This window comes from Kogia breviceps, chromosome 8, assembly GCF_026419965.1.
Source record: "Kogia breviceps isolate mKogBre1 chromosome 8, mKogBre1 haplotype 1, whole genome shotgun sequence".
Taxonomy (NCBI): domain Eukaryota; kingdom Metazoa; phylum Chordata; class Mammalia; order Artiodactyla; family Physeteridae; genus Kogia; species Kogia breviceps.
Window position 1 is genome coordinate 34,706,567 of NC_081317.1, and position 16,274 is coordinate 34,722,840.

Below are 16,274 nucleotides of genomic sequence, written 5' to 3' on the forward strand. Positions count from 1 at the left end.
GTGTAGCCATAAATCTTCATGCTTTGGATTAGGAGATGGTTTCTTAGACATGACACCAAAACACAAGCTACAACCACAACAAAAATAAATTCGACCACATCAAAATTAAAAACTTTGTTTGCTACAAAGGACATGATCCAGAAAGTGGACAGCCCACAGAGTGGGAGAAAGTATTTTAAAATCATATATATGAAAGGGAACTTGTTTCTAAAACAAAACATACAAAGAACACTCAAACTCAATAATAAAAACGCAAATCAACTAATTAAAATATTGAAAAGGATCTGAATAGACGTTTCTCCCATAAAGACTTACACATGGCCAATGAGAACAGGAAAAGATATTTAGCATCATTAGTCATTGGGGAAATGCTAATCACAAAGAGAGATAGTAGCAAGTGTTGATGAGGACATGGAGAAATTGCAACCTTAAGACTTTGCAAACGGGAATGTAAAATGGTCTAGCCACTTTGGAAAACAGTCTGACAGTTCTTCGAAAGGTTCCATGTATGGGTTACCATATGACCCAGTGATTCTACTCCTCGGTATGGACCGAAGAGAAACGAAAACAGGTTCACCCAAAAACTTGTGCGTGAATGTTCACAGCAGCATTGTTTATAAGAACCAAAAAGTGGGAGTAACTCAAATCAAAGCCATAATAAAGCTCCCAAAATTGGAAATAACTGACCGATAGGTAAATGTGGTGTATTTGTACAATGGAATATCATCTGGCCATTAAAAAGAATAGAGTACTAATATGTATTACAAAGGTGATGAACCTTAAAGACATCATGGTCAGGGAGGGAAGAAGGCAGATACAAAAGACCACAGATTGTATGATTCTCTTCATACGAAGTGTCTACACTCGGTAAACCTCTAGAGAAAAAAGTAGCTCAACAGTCAGTTGTGACAGGCCTGAGGGGGAGAGGCCAAGGGAGGAATTGGGAGTAGATGCTAAAGGGGACAGGGTTTCTTTGGGGGATGGTGATAATGTCTTAAAGTTGACTGTGGCGATGGTGGCACAACTCTAAAAACCATTCAGTTGTATACATTAAACAGCGACTTGTACAGTACGTGAATTATATCACAATAATGTTGTTAGAAAAAAAAAAGATTGTATGAGGGAAATTGGTCAACTAACGTAAGAAAAGAAAGCAAAATGAGAGCTCAAACTCACATACATCACGTACGTCAGAATAAATTCTGACTTGATTAAAGTGCTCAGTGGAAAAGTAGCTAAACTGGACTAGAACTATCAGGACGGGAAAGACCTTTTCAAGCATAAAACACATTACAAGAAAAATTAATAGGTGCTATGAGTACAGAAAAATTTAAGAACTGCATGTCAAATTTTTTTTTTTTTTTTTCTGTAACTGAACTCACCTCAACACAGAGCCTTCATTTTTGCTCTGAGCAGGAAAACCCAACCTTGCCCATGGCTTCTGGTTTTAAGCACAGTCACTGCCGAACCTAAGCCTGGTCAATTACAGACGGGCCCTGTCCTTTCCCCTTCTGCCCAGAGGTGGTCGAAGTTTCTGGGGGAAAAGAGGAGGAAAGGAAACTTCTGGCTCTGAAGGAGGGCTGTCTGGTCCTTAGAGCTGGGCTTCCATCCTCCCTCACTTCCCTCGGGGACAGCTGACCCCCTCCCTGTAGCTAGTCCTTAGCAATGCCGCCGCAGCACACGGTTTTGGAACCCCAGCATGCATGAGCTCACGACGTTGTTTATACCGCATTGTGCTTTTCTTCCAGTGTCCTGGACGTTGCCTGGGTCGCGCTGTGAGGATGCAGCAGCAGCATCATATAATTTGTCAACACCCCAAGGTTGTTCTGAGTCCGGCTGTGATGACAGGAGGTACCGGCCCCGCCCTAGGGCAGCACACAACCTCTGCCACCTCAGTAGTGACTATGATCGCCTGAAAGTGGCATCCTCTGTCCTCCGTACCGCCTCTCACAATGGACAGTTCCTACTAAATTATGATTTCTCATGGTGCCACCCTCGATAGTATGTATTATACCAAAATACTCATTAACGTGCACTATTTATCATTACAAATTATTTGGATGTTCAACATACAGGGACACCGCAAAGAGAAAGGAAAAAGTACAACTGAGAATAGACAGGTATCTTTCCCTCTACACACAAAGCTGATGGAGCCTCATAATATTTCATTTAGGTTTACAGATTAAATCTGTAACCTAGTGTTTTCAAGGAACGACTTTATTCCTTTGTTTAGACACTGTTTGATTAGGACGTTGGCACAGAATCACGTCCAACGTTATTAGCAGAGAATAAAATTAACTTTTATCTTGTTAAGGGGCTGACACACACACAAAAATGCTTCCCTCTTTTATAGAAGTCTGAGCTGACAGATGATTTAGGGATAGAAGAACTCTGTTTGTGATTTTCCCTGGCGGGGAAGGGGGGCGCCCCAACTCCCACATTGTGCAAGGGTCAAGTGTATAGTGCTTCGAGATGAGCAGTGAGTCTTTCTAGAAAACATTCATGGTGCTGGGATTGAAATTCCCCTTCACTTGCGACAGGCCTTGGAGTTTCCAAGGTCACTTGATGAACACAAAAATCAACCATTTTACAGTAACTTGTAAGACTGTGTTAGCCTAATGAGGCTGAGCCACACAGAAGATAAGTAATGGGACACCTCAGAGATCTCAACGATGTACTTCCTTCTTTCCTTTCCTTTCTTTCCTTCCTTCTGTCCTTTCCTCCTTCTCTCCTTGACTCTTTCCCTCTTTCCCCTTCCTTCCCTCCCTCCCTCCCTTCCTTCTCTAAGGCCTACATAGGTTACAAGCAGTGGGCAGCATTATCGGGACAGTGGAAAAGGTACACCTTTATTTCCAACTCAGATAAATTTTTCTAGGAAATCCCCTCTATTTTCTTGGCAGTTTGAAATACGTTGTAATCTTTAGTAACTCCGCAAGGACACCGAACAAAGTCCACATTTTACAATCTAAACACTAATGTAAGGCTTGGGTCCTCTCTCATGTACAGGGTGATGAAATCCCAAATATTCTGGGCTTTTACATAGCAACATTTTGGGATTTTACCATTTTTCCACTATTGTCCTTTATTCTGCCCGAGGTCTAATCCAGGATCCCACATTGTGTTTGGTTGCCTTGCCTCTCTAGCCTCCTCCAATCTGTGATGCTTCCCCAATTTCTTCTTGTCTTTCATGACCTTGACACTTTTGACCATGACACTGGCTACAGGTTTTGTAGAATGTCCCTAGTGTTTTCTCAAGATTAGAGCGAGGTTATGCATTACTGCCCTTCTTAATGCATACTAACAGGGGGAACAACAGGTCACTAAGTCCTATTACTAGTGACTTGATCCTTGGTTCAGGTAGTTTCTGCCAAGTTTCCTGTCTATTAAGTTCCTATTTTTCTCCTTGTAATTAATAAATACTTATTTGGGAGACAACCCTTTGACACTGTACAAATACTCTGCTTCTTCTTAAAGTACTATCCCTCAATGTTAGCGTCCACTGTGCATTGTGCCTACAACAATTATCACGAAGCTGTTCTAACCGTGACCTTCTATTTCCTTCGTTCCTTCTACTTCTGCTAAATGGAATCCTCTGGAAGGGAAGAGTTGTCCCTTCTTCCCCATTTATGCACTTTATAGATATCCATATAGACTCCAGGGGATGCATATATATCTAGACATAGTTATAGATATCTGTATCTACATATATATCAAGGGACTGAAATCCAACACTGTCATTATTTTGTTGCTCAAAGCATGCTAGCTTTGGCCATTGGGAGGGTTAAAAGGTTGACTGCGTATACACTGATCCTTGAATATGCGTGCACGCGCGTGCACACACACGCAATTTTTTTTTTTTCCCCTGTATCTATGCGTTCATACTGAAACCTTGAATGCCATTCCAGCACACAGGGTCATTATTATATGGTCCGTACCTTTTTCCTGTTGGTAAACTTCTTTCTCTGACAGGGAGAAGCCAAGCTTTCGTTATCTGCAATATATTTTCTTGGTCGTAGTTTCAGAGCTGCTAACACATACCCCTGTGAAAGCAAAACAAGAAATTACCAACTAGAGTACACTATTTGTATAGCATTCTTTTTGTCTACTGCCTTATGGTGTCCAGTGAGAACCCACTTCCAGAGTGACTTAGGTCATCCCCTTCCTTCCCACCCCCTGCAGTGTGGTTCTGTGATTCATTCGTAGTACAGCCATCCTCATTTATCACGGTCTGCACTCCTCCTTGCGTTCTCCCCGCCTCTTGGTGACAGATTTTCTAAATCTCGTTTAAAACTTTAAAACAGGATGTTTTTCGGCTCTCATAAACATTTTTTCCTACCACAGAAAGTTGGTGTTGCCCTCGGGAAACCAATGTTCTGTTACTTAGCTTCCTTTTAAACGTGATTTGATGATTAGAAGTCTCAGTCCTCTAGCCTACCATGCCCCCTCATCACTCAGCACACATCCCGCGAGGAAAACCAGCCACACATCAGGGCTATTTACAGACCCCGGTTGGTCACACTGGCCTACATGTCAGGTGCTCCGCTGGTTTCCTTCCCTTCCCCTAGGAGGGCCCCGCTGCTGATGCTACCCTAATTTTCAGCCTTGGCCTAGACTTGACAAATGCTCCCAGAGAAGTACACAGTTGGCCATCTCAGCTCATGTAGGAAGGGCTCCCCTCGGTCTGTAATTTTAGTTCTTTGCTTCCATTAAAAAGAGATTTTTTAAAATTTATGTATCTTTTTAAGCTGTTTCAGTGGAAGTAATGGCTTTCTGCCATCTGCTATGTCCTATCTGGTAGCAGAACTGAGAACTTGTTACTGGCTACTAGAAAAACGTTAATGAAGCTCCTCAGTCTGACAAGCAAGACTTCACAATCTGATCTCAACCTACCTGTTTGGAACCATACACCGATCTCTCAGATCCTGAAATTCTCTGGTTCCCACCATGTTCGCCGAACCACCCTCTCATCTTTCTGGCTTTATGATTTCTTTGCTCGCCTCATCCTAAGCTTTTAGGATATCCCTCCTCTTTCTATATATCAATACTTACTAGTCCGTGATGCATTCCCAGACTAGCCTGGAGTGGTGTCTTGCTTAGTCTAAGTGTTTGAAGCCCTAGTTGTTCCATTACTTTCCTTGTGAATTATTCGCCTCTTCTTGTGATATCTCCTGTTTTGGTTTCTCGTATGACTTACCTAATTCTTCAGGCTACTACCGCTCTTCTTTCTCAACTCAACTGTAAAGTTTCTAAATGTCAACAACGATGCTCAATTCAGATCTCTATTCCTTATAGTGCCCGGCACACAGAAGAGTCGTCCCTAAAAAGTATCACATCAAATACTGACCTATTTTCATTATCTACATGTTAATCTGAATGACTTTCTAAAGCAAGGCTGCTGCTAGGGGCAGGTATGTTTCTGTGTCTAAGAGCCACCAGTTTCACAGAACCACATCTCCAGAATCTACATGTCACCCTTCTCACCATCTTGTAGAGTTTTTCGTTTTTGTTTTTAATCATATCCCATTTCTGCCTTTGCTCTGTTCTCTAATTCTTTGGTGACAGTGAGAGAGAGTCCCTTCCCATTGTGATTTCTCTTCAGCTACAGACCTGTCTGTCCTGCCGTAGGTATCTACAAAGCCTGCAGTACAACCATCACGCAGAACGACGACTTATTCCCTCGGCCCTTAGTATTCGTTGTCTCATGCCCGAAAACCTGGAAATACAAGGATCCCTGTTCCTCACTAGGGAAGATGAGGAGAGAGAAGGCCAGAAGGAACCCAGGGATCCTCAACACTGGATTACGGGAGTGGAAGTACAGGAATCTATAGGAAACCCAGCTAATGAGAAGCCAGAACTAGTGTTGGTGTGTGTGAATGTGTGTGTCTCATATGTAAATAGTCACAGCATCAAGGAGTATCACTACTGTTGTGTTTTTCAATAGACTTTGTGGGAGAAAAAAGAGAAAAGAAAATCTCACTATGGTTGTTTTAAAAGACCTAGTACAGACCGTTCACCAATTACCTTTTTATGTCAAATTATTACACAATACACTGTCTCCTCTGCATACCAATAAATACGTATCTTAACAATTACTGTATGCTATATTAGATTCTAACAATATATTTGTTCACCATGTGCATTGTCTTAAAAATGTGTCCTTTGTACAGATCTCCCACCTGGGCTGACGTACAGATCACAGCCATACTGATACCATATACTTTAGTTACCCATTAAACTGGTAAGAGTGACATTGAAAGAAAAAGTATGTATTCTCTTATTACCAGTTTAACGTATAAATCATTACTTTTACTGTGGATGGCATCACTCGTACAAAAGGGTTGTATATTAGGACATACCCGTTCAGCTATATCACATAACCAGTGAAAAGGCTGTAAGCCTAAATATGCAATTACATTATTAACGAAAAAAATATGAACTAACAAGACAGCCTATTGTGTAAAAATAAAGGACCCCACTCCCTGCCCAAAAGCAACAGACCATTATAGACTCAGATTGATTGGGGGGGAAGCACCTGGTCATACGTTGTACAGTCCTTACTCTTCCAAGTCAGTTGCCAGGAAGCAGGAGGTATTCCAGGATGGAAGTCTTGGAGGAGCAGGTTGCCTAGGTGGTGCTCCAACACTGTCTCGCTGGGTGGACAAGCCTATTGTATTCTGAGGTTCCGTATCAGGGACCATCTGCTAACAGATGCAAGCTTCACCCTCTACTCCAGCCTTTCTCAGTATAAAGGGAGTATTTTGGTTCTCTACCTGCTCACTCTTTTGCTTTATCGCTTGGTTCAGAACTTGAATGGAGAAGAGGGCTGCTCCTTATTTGACTTTCTCAAAGGCTCCAGTATGCTCAGTAAAGTTTCAACCCATGCTGGGATGGAAGGAAAGGTACAGTGCCGACTAAATGTGGCATAATGTGACACATATGACATAATGCTTGTTCAGTGGTATCCTTTGCTTTCATGGCTGGAGACGGAGAAAACTAATTAAGTGGCTGAATTTGGACAGGAATCCAGGCCTCTTAACTCTCCATCAAGCAAACAGTCCGCTTTTTTCTCACTATACAATACTATGTAGACAACAGGGAAAAACGTTTTTTCCTAAGCCACGGAGACTTACGTTTGGCAATGCACCAAAATCACGATCTGATGTTAGATCTCAAAGCTGGAAGGAAGTTTTTGGTTTTTGGCTCTTTAGTTTTTGAAATGGCAAGTTACCTTTATAGGTCGGGACGGTATCCAGCTTCCCTTTTTTAACGTGTCTCTCCAAAGGCCGAGCTATTGCCACACGCTGCACTTTACAAGAATGAAGATGCCGTGTGCAGGTAGTACCAAGATCAATCTCCCCCTGCTTTGGTTTATAGTACTTCTGGTGCATGGCGAGGCTGTTTGACTATTTCAGAAGGACGAGAATCCGACCTGAAACATATAAATTTGAAACATAGCTTCACAGGTTCTTTTATTTCTAAGTTTTTCAATGCAGTAGTAAAATTTTCCAGACTTTTTTTTACGTGAAAAGTCTAAGAAGATATTAAAATGGTGATGGTTGATAAGCTCCTTGAAAGAGATTACTGAATTCCTTTATGTCCTATCCAGTGAGTAAATATAAGAAAAATAAATGTCAGAGATCCTAGTTTTCGAAACATCTTTACAGTGGATCCTCAGTTAACTGGCTCTTACATAAATACCATCTTCAAATCACTGAATATTTTCCTAACCCGGAAGGAAATCTCAGGTTAAAGATTTAATGAATCTGAAAACAATTTTAACTCTATCGCCTGGGTCCACTTTGTCAAAATCCTTCTTCATCCTATTAAGGACTCTAATAAACGATTTGGGCATGCTCTCTTCTTGTTGAAGTCATGCTGTCTTTCTGCTCACCATTAAGTAATCAATTAAGGAAAGAATTTAACGTCTAAACTCTGGCCTTTAGACATACATCATATTCAGAGTACTGATGTGGGTCGGAGTCATATGGTACCCTAGCCACCCTGGGCATTATGTAACATTATGTGGCAGAGGTGGTACTGCAGACGCTGAGGTTGTCTGGTGGGGTGGTGAGACCACGGACTCAGACCGATCAGACTCCCTGGGTCCAAATGCTGCCTCTGTCATTCACCAGATTTATCATGTGGGATAACTTTACCCTGTCTATGCTCCAGTTTCCTTAGATATCAAATAGGACAAGAATACCATCTACCTCACCGGGTGGTTGGAAGGACTGACACATGCACGCATGTACAGCATACGCATGAGTGTTCAGTACACAGTAAGGATGATATGTTAGCTCTACAGATGACTACACGTCTTCAAAATGGCTTTTTTTCTCTGGGACACTATGGACTGTTCCACTCACTGCATCACTTATTTAAACCATCCTGTATTAATCAATATTTTCTGTTTATGTCCATAAGCTCCAAAAACCAAAACTCACTGAATCCCTTTCTCCAGTCACAATGTGACCTCTCCGACTTGTTAACTCCGTTGCCTCACCCCCATCAACCCACTTCAACCCGGTTGCCAGCACTGTCACTTCTCTAACACAGCTTGAAGGTGCGCCGTGACTTCTACGTGATTAAATCCATCAGGCGTTTTTAGTCCTCATCTTACTTAACCTCTCAAGTCGTAATCGACATTATTGCCCACTCCCTCTATTTCTGAGAAATTCTCTCTCCCTGCCTTCCTCGCTATTTCTTCTTGGTCTCCTACGCAGCTTCGCCCTCCTATAGTCAGTCAGTCATGAAGTTGGGCAGTTCCTCGACACTGGGGCTACCCACTCTCCCCTTCTCACCCAACGTTCCCTCCTGAGGACAACGCCTCTTACGCCCACAGCTGCCATCACCAACTATGTGGAAACACCTCTCACTCGTACGGCTCCACTCAGACCTCCTCTCTTAGCTCCGTACCAGTCTTTACAGTGGCCTGCTGGATATTCAGTGGCACCTCGAAACTTAGCAGACCCCTAATCAAACTAGTTCCCCCCAACAAATCTGGGCCTATTGGCGTCTTCCCTATTTTTAGTGACTGGCATCACCGTCTCGTCAGCTGCACTCAGAAACCTAGGACGAACCCTTCACGCCTCACCTCCCTCCTATATTTCGTTCATCATCAGCTCCTGTCAATTCTGCCTCTTAAATATCTCTTAAATCCGCTTTTCTCTCTCTCATCACCATCCCAAGCTTTCATAATAGCTCATTCAAATCAATTCAATACCTTCCTAAACTCATTTACTAGTTCTCTCTCCAATCTTTTCTTACACTGCACCCACAGTCATCCTGTCACACATAAATTTGATCAGGTCATTCTTGCCCTCATCTCCCTAGCCTCTTCCTCACCTCTCTTTCGTACCCCACCCCCCTCAACAAACAAACACACAAACAAAAGACAAGAAAGAAAAGAAAGCTTCAGTGGCTTCTTATCGCTCTAAGGATATAGGAAAAAAACGGAACACGGCCTCTCTCACTAGCTTCAAATCACACCGTGCTTCCTCTTGCTTTTTCTCTGCTCCTGCTGGCCTTCTCGGACCATTTCCTTCTTTCCATGCTCCTTCCTGCTACAGGCTGCCCTCTCCTTGGAAGGCACTTTCTTACAGTCTTAATCCAGTTAATTGCTTTACAGCCTTCAGATTTTAGCTCATTCTTCTCACTTCCCCGATAAAGTCAAGCCTCTTGTTCCGGATCCGAAGTTACCTTGCGCCTACCCTTCACAGATCTGATCACTGTTGCTATCTCATACTTATTTTGAGTGATGTTTTTGACTGACACCTTCACGAGACTGCAACGTCCGTGAGCACAGAGATCATGACTGTTTTGCTCACCACTGTATCCCAGGTGCCTAGCATAGCACCTGACACTTAACGAATGCCTATGAAATATTATTTAGTGGATAAATCCCATACCTCTGCTTCTCAAGACATCTGAGTTGTTCTTTGCTCTTCCCAAATACCAGCTAGAGAGGAATAGGCTAAAATGCAGTCAGGAAGTGGAGAGGACAGAGGAAGCTTAGAAGTCTTCGTTTCTCTAGTAAGATTAGTTAGGAGTTAGAAAGTTTACCTCCAAACCCAAAGCTACTTTCTATGGAGAAGTAGTAAAGGGTAAATGCACTCTTAGTCATCTGATACATCCTAAAACCCTTGACGTGTCTGGAATCATACTTTCAGGGCAGACTTCCGGCCAACTCTGGCGATCATCTACTGTGCGACAGCTGTAATGCTATAAAGGATCAAAAGTCCTGTACAAGTCCAGACATCTGCTCTTTACACAGTCTCTTCCTATATTACAGAGAAGTATAGAACAGAATGACACATGATTCTGTGTTGGTACAGATGAATCAGCGGCTTTCTGCTGCCTCGTCAACGTGGTCCCCGTGAGGGAGTCAAGCAAGACTTCCAAACCCCTTGAATATGGCTCTTGGAAATACTGCTAGTTCCCTAGTCCAACTACGAAGAAAAGATCTAATGTTTTAGGAAGTGGAAAGACGACGATATGAGAAATGGAAGTTTTGCTTTTGTTGGCATATTTGAACCTTTTGGGAGTTGGGACATTTCTTTTATTTTTTTATTTTATTATTATTATTATTATTATTATTTTTATTTTTACTATTACAGGCTACTTGAACAAGGCAACTGAGAAAGCCCAGAATGGAAAAGCAACTGCCTTTGACAGAGAGATGTGGCAGGTTAAACTTTCTTGATTTTAACACTCCGAGTTGGTTAAATGCAAAATCTTTATTCGATAAACATGAACAGTGTGAAAGTTATTTCAAATTTCCATTATGAATCATTAAGGCATCAAGAAAGAAAGGAATAAAGGTGAAGAGAAAAGAGCAACCATTCCCATTTGCTCTATCTCAACCCACTGCTCAATTCCTTCATCTCATTGACTATAATGTGTCGTTATCTCGTTTACCTGATCTTTGCTGTGGGACTATCATTCCCACAAGACTATAAACATAGTGGGAAAGCCCTTCTTTCCGTTCCCTGTCATGCCCAGTGAAGAGTCCGATACCTGCCCACTGCATTGTGTCTGTAGCAACAGAATCACCAGCAGTGCTGGTTAAAAATGCATATTCCTGGGATCCACTTCAGTATCTAGTGACTATTTCAGGTGGAGCTCTGGAATCTGCAATTTTAACCTTTCTAGATGATTCCAAATCACACCAAAGTATGAGGACTATGGAAAATCTTCACATCTCTGGAAGAGCCGCAAACCTACAAAAGTAACTGGAATCACCAAAGCACTGCAAGAGTTGCCTGAAACGTTAAAGGTACAAGTACTGGAGTAAAAAGTTTGAAGGTCTCCACCTTTGCTAGGTAAGTAAAATAAACTCTATCTGAAATGAAAAGAAAATGGATAGCACTGAAAGTTAAAGTTGTTACAGAGCATTTCAAAAACCCTCAATTACAGAAAGCTGATGTATGCGTTCCTGGAAAGCAAGAACCTCTCTTTATTGATATTTTTATACTTACTGCCTAAGACTGTACCTTGACTATAGTGTACACAATTAAGAAAATAGAGAAAAGAACCCACTGAACTGACAGAGATCAAAAGACCTGAGTCCAAACGAGAAGTTTAGGCTCAAAAGGACTTTTTTGTCTTTCACACACTGAATAAATAGGGAGTGCCTACTATGGGCAATGATGCCCATTCCATGTGGGCAACGATGTCGCCTATGCAAACATAAATCACTTATCATAGTTTCACTCACATGAGCAATTGTATATACACACGGCAGAGAAAACGATGTTCTGAGATGGATGGCTGTTTTGACTGACACAGGGAAGGAAACAGACATTTGAAAAGATTTAGTTCCACAGTATGAAAAAAAAAAAGATTCAAACAGCAAGATGAAAAAGTAGCAGATGCAGGTCAAAACTTCCCTGAAGGGGTCTCCTAAAGAGAGGCAACGAACTGAAATATTAGTGAGTTTGTTCTCCCAGTTCTTTTCCCCTCCTTTATTTCAAGCGGGTAGTCAGGACCCTGATATTTCCTTCTTGCAGGACTTTTGGAAGGGCCGAGGATATAAGCTGCCTGAAGTCAACACGTTCTCCTGTCTTTTAGAAAACAATTCATGAAGAGATGAAATCAGACGTCCTTCTGGAAATAAGGTCCTAAGAGGAAACAGATGGTCCTGGACTGCAAGAGAGGGAAGAGGGGACGATTCCCCAGAGAGAGGAAGGAGGTAGAAGATTGAGGGGGAGGGAGCTCTTAGAAGAGTGGGGGTCTTTGCCCCATTCTATCAGTGTTCCAGGAGGTGGCCGGATATCAAGAGTTGGCTAGGTGGAAGCCTACAACAGCGGCTCCCAGCTTTGCCAAGATTCTTGTACCTCATACGTAAACTTCAAAGCAGCGGAGGCACCGCTCCTGAAGGGATTCTGCGAACTTCAGCCAGAGACATTTCAGGGGGAAGCATTATTACCAATGTCTAAAGCCCAGAGAAGACTCCTCTTGCATTGGCAATGCCTCTGCTCCCTGGATCATTTTCCTGCTTGGAGAAAAGGGAGCCTCCAACATAATGAAGACTGAAATTGCCTGACAGCTGGATGGGAAAGGAACTTAGGTTGGATAGAAATTAATTTAAAGATTAGAAAAAAAATTAAACAATTTTCTTGCCTATCAGGGTTTTCAGATAGGAATCAAATCCTCAAAGGTCGACTTATCTTTAAATCTGCATCCAATCAGTAAATTAAAAACAACATTTTCCATGAAACTACGGGGACACTGCTTTCCATCACCATGTGAAGGGTTTTTCCTTTGGAGGGGATTACAGGACGACGGGATTGACGTATTCATAATATTTATTTAGCAAACAGTCGTCTAATCCCTGGGTCAGCAAGGAAGCTGAGGAAGGAGATGACCGCTTACAGGTTAGGCAGCAGAACTCACTGACCAATTCTGGGCTTCAGGAGACTACCTACTCCATTTTCAGGCTGGCAGATCCCACAGGAAAGCAGTCTGGATGGGACTGGGAAAGGGAATATGGTCGGGCCGGGATGGAAAGCTAGGACAGAAGAAAGCGTAACACGGGTCGAAAACCCACAGACTTGCACACCGTTCTACTCTCCTTCCGTTTCCTTTGATTTACTTATTTTTTTAATTTTGTGGGCATAGGGGCTTCCCTGGTGGCGCAGTGGTTGAGAATCTGCTGGCCAATGCAAGGGACACGGGTTCGAGCCCTGGTCCCGAAAGACCCCGCATGCCGCGAAGCAACTAGGCCCGGGAGCCACAACTACCGAGCCTGAATTGGCTGCTTGTTTCCCTGTGGTATTTGAAGGAGAAACTGATGAGGAGGTTAATTGGGAACCCCTCCCTTATAAAATTATAAAGGAATTAAAAGTAGCCTGTGCAGATTATGGGCTTTTGGCACCATAGACTCTTACAGTATCGGATACTCGAGCTAATAGATGGATGACTATTTATGATTGGACACAAGTGTGCACCTCCACGGTCTGGGGCCAGTGTCCTGTGCTTTCTCATCCTGAGTCTCCTCGGGGTGGTGCACCGTCAGGGCAGCCATGTGATGGCTTGATGGCTGCAACATCCTTTGTTTACTGATATGGCAGGCAATATTGTAGCTCACAGTGCCAAAATTCACAGTAAAAACAAAGAAAAAAAAAAAAAACCAAACACTACTAGCACTTACTGAGCATAAACCTGTGAGGCAGACACTATTATCAACTTCATTTTACTGAGGAGGAATCGGAGGTGTACATAATGTTGTACAGCTCACTGCTCTGTGCAAATGCCCACCCCGGATCCATGATCTGTGCCTTGGAGGAGAAGCGGGAGGCATGGTCACACCGTGAAACAAAGGAGATGCCTCGGAACACGTTCTTAGAAGAGCCGTGGGTACCGCAGACCCCTTGACCTCTCTTCCAGTGCCGCAGGCACCCTGACTCTGGCATGAGCTCTTCCTATCCTTCAAAGGAAGAGCTTGTGCAAGAGTCATCTGTCCCTCAGGAAGCAGCAAACCCATCCTAGAATAACTGGGAGGGATTTGATCCAAGAAAACTGGTTTACGTCAATTCTTGATTCTCACAAAGTGAGAATTCACACTGGGAAATTTATCCTTATTTACTGAGTGCTCTCAAGCCTTTAGCCGCTCCTAGAAAAAGCAGAGTCATACACTTTCAGACCGAGAAGACACAGTAGAGATCATCTAACCCTAGGTCCCTCTACATCAGGGGTCCTTCCCATTTCAGTGCCACGGAGCCCTCCGTAGTCTAGAGAAGCCTGTGGCTCCCTTCTCAAACAAGGGTTTTAAATCTATAAAATAAAATACACTTGATTCCAAAGGAAGCCAACTAATTATACTGAAATACAGTTACTGCAGGAGTTTTAAATGTGATGTAGTAGTAAAGCTGCTTCTCTATTAACACACAAAATAATAGGATCTACTAGTACCACTGATTTTGAAACGGTGATGAATGCAATTGCTGTTTTGGATGCCTGCCACAATTTTCATGTCATGTGAAAAGAGCTATGATTTCTATTGGTAACAAAATCACAGGTATTGCTGCTACTCCTACTTCACGTTGTGGCCTGCATTTTTACAACTGAAGGCAATACTCAACCGCCATTAGAGCTTAGTGACAATGAAGATGTACTCCTTTTCCCATCCAAGTCCATGGTTCCCTTGGAGAACCACGGGGCTCACGTTAGGAACCCCTACTCTGCAGCCTCATGGTGGCAGCTCGGACATCTTGAGTGACAGAGCACTCAATATCTCCAAGGTGTCCAGTTCCTGGTTCAGTCCCCTTTAATCATTGTGAACTTTAGGGTGAGAGATAAAACTAGAAGCAGTCCCAGCTTTGCTGGCATGTTAGTCATGTGACCAGAGTCATGTGACCAGAGTTAGTTAAATGACCAGAGTCATTTAACCCTGTGGACATCGGTGTCTTCACTGCAAGAATGGGAACAAGATGACAATTACATTAGAAAACATGCAAATGTCTCAGAGCACAAAGAGCACATAGGTGACTTAGCACTATTTTCTTCCCTTTGGTTTCAGTGAGTTGAAACCCACCTTTTTGAAGTTTCCACCTAATTTTGCCCTAGCTCTACTCTATGAAGCCGCACAAGTCATGGCTCCTTACGTACTTGAAGACGGCTCTATCCCGCCCCTCTACTGGCTGTCTCCACGTGGTGATTCTGTTGCTTCTCTGAGTAAAAGAAAAGCTGAGCGTATGGCTGGGAGTTATCTGTGCTGCTGCCCATTCCCAGAGAGACGTGTGAGGGCCCTGCGACAAGTCATCACGTTAGGATCGATTTTTCCTTTGGAAGGCACTTCCTGTAGGATCTGTCCTACCTGTCCTTACTAAGCTGCTGTACTTTTTGTTTAGGTGGTTCACGGGCACGCGGTCAGAGCGCTCTGTGTCTTGCGGTGAAGGACTCCGCAGTCGGCAAGTGACCTGTAAGCGCACGAGAGCCAACGGGACTGTGCAGGCGATGCCTCCGAGAGCATGTGCCCCCAGAGAGAGGCCTCTGGGAAGAAGACCCTGCTCCAGTCACCCGTGTGTTCAAGGGCTCATTGAACCAGGGAACCAGGGAACCAGGGAACGCTGACAAATCTAGTGTTTTGAAAGTATGCTCATCTAGTATAATCTTCCAGTCCCCGTGGTCAAACCCCTGTATCAAAACAATGAAATTTAAAAAGAGACTTCCCTGGCAGTCCAGTGGTGAAGACTTTGCCTTCCAGGGCAGGGGGTACGGGTTGGATCCCTTGTCGGGGACCAAGATCCCACATGCCTCGCGGCCAAAGAAACCAAAACATAAAACAGAAGGAGTGTTGTAACAAATTCAATAAAGACTTTTAAAATGGTGCACATCCAAAAAATAAAATACACCCATGCATCAGGGCCCCCTCCGCACGGGGGAAGAGGAGAGCCCAACTGCTGCATTGACAGTCATGAAACTCAGCTGCACAGGGACCTTACCACACCGCACACAGGCTGGTTCACGGGGCCTTCTTATCCTCTCAGGGGCCTCTCTGTTGTCATGAACACAGGCTGCAGGGCCCAAAAGTTCCCCTCGGCCCTTCTGAAAATGTTCGGTAACGTTAGCGCAGGAAGGTATTTCACACTTTCTGCATCTCTGCCCTGCGGTGCAGCAGTTGTTGCTGTTGGGAGTCATTGTGCTAATTCTCTTAGGTCATCTTGCCCTTTAGTTGTTCTGATTAACTCCAAGCACTACATGGTTACACACTTGTCTACCTGGAAAATGCACAGCGCCAATTCTGTGCAGGGAAGACGCAAAGCAGAGTGTGA

The 16,274-nt window shown here is 43.4% G+C and overlaps 1 long non-coding RNA gene across 3 annotated transcripts; it reads left to right on the forward strand.

The window, feature by feature from the left end:
- The first annotated feature begins 1,675 nt into the window (after positions 1-1,675).
- Positions 1,676-13,160, forward strand: LOC136794754 (uncharacterized). Of its 3 annotated transcripts, none has more exons than XR_010841924.1 (4): positions 1,676-2,001; positions 10,617-10,820; positions 11,152-11,321; positions 12,009-13,160. It is a non-coding gene; the product is annotated as an uncharacterized lncRNA (long non-coding RNA). The 3 variants fall into 3 exon arrangements; XR_010841925.1 differs by having other exon boundaries at positions 1,680-2,001; positions 10,617-10,687; positions 12,070-13,160; XR_010841923.1 differs by having other exon boundaries at positions 1,681-2,001; positions 10,617-10,687; positions 12,009-13,159.
- Positions 13,161-16,274: the final 3,114 nt, after the last annotated feature.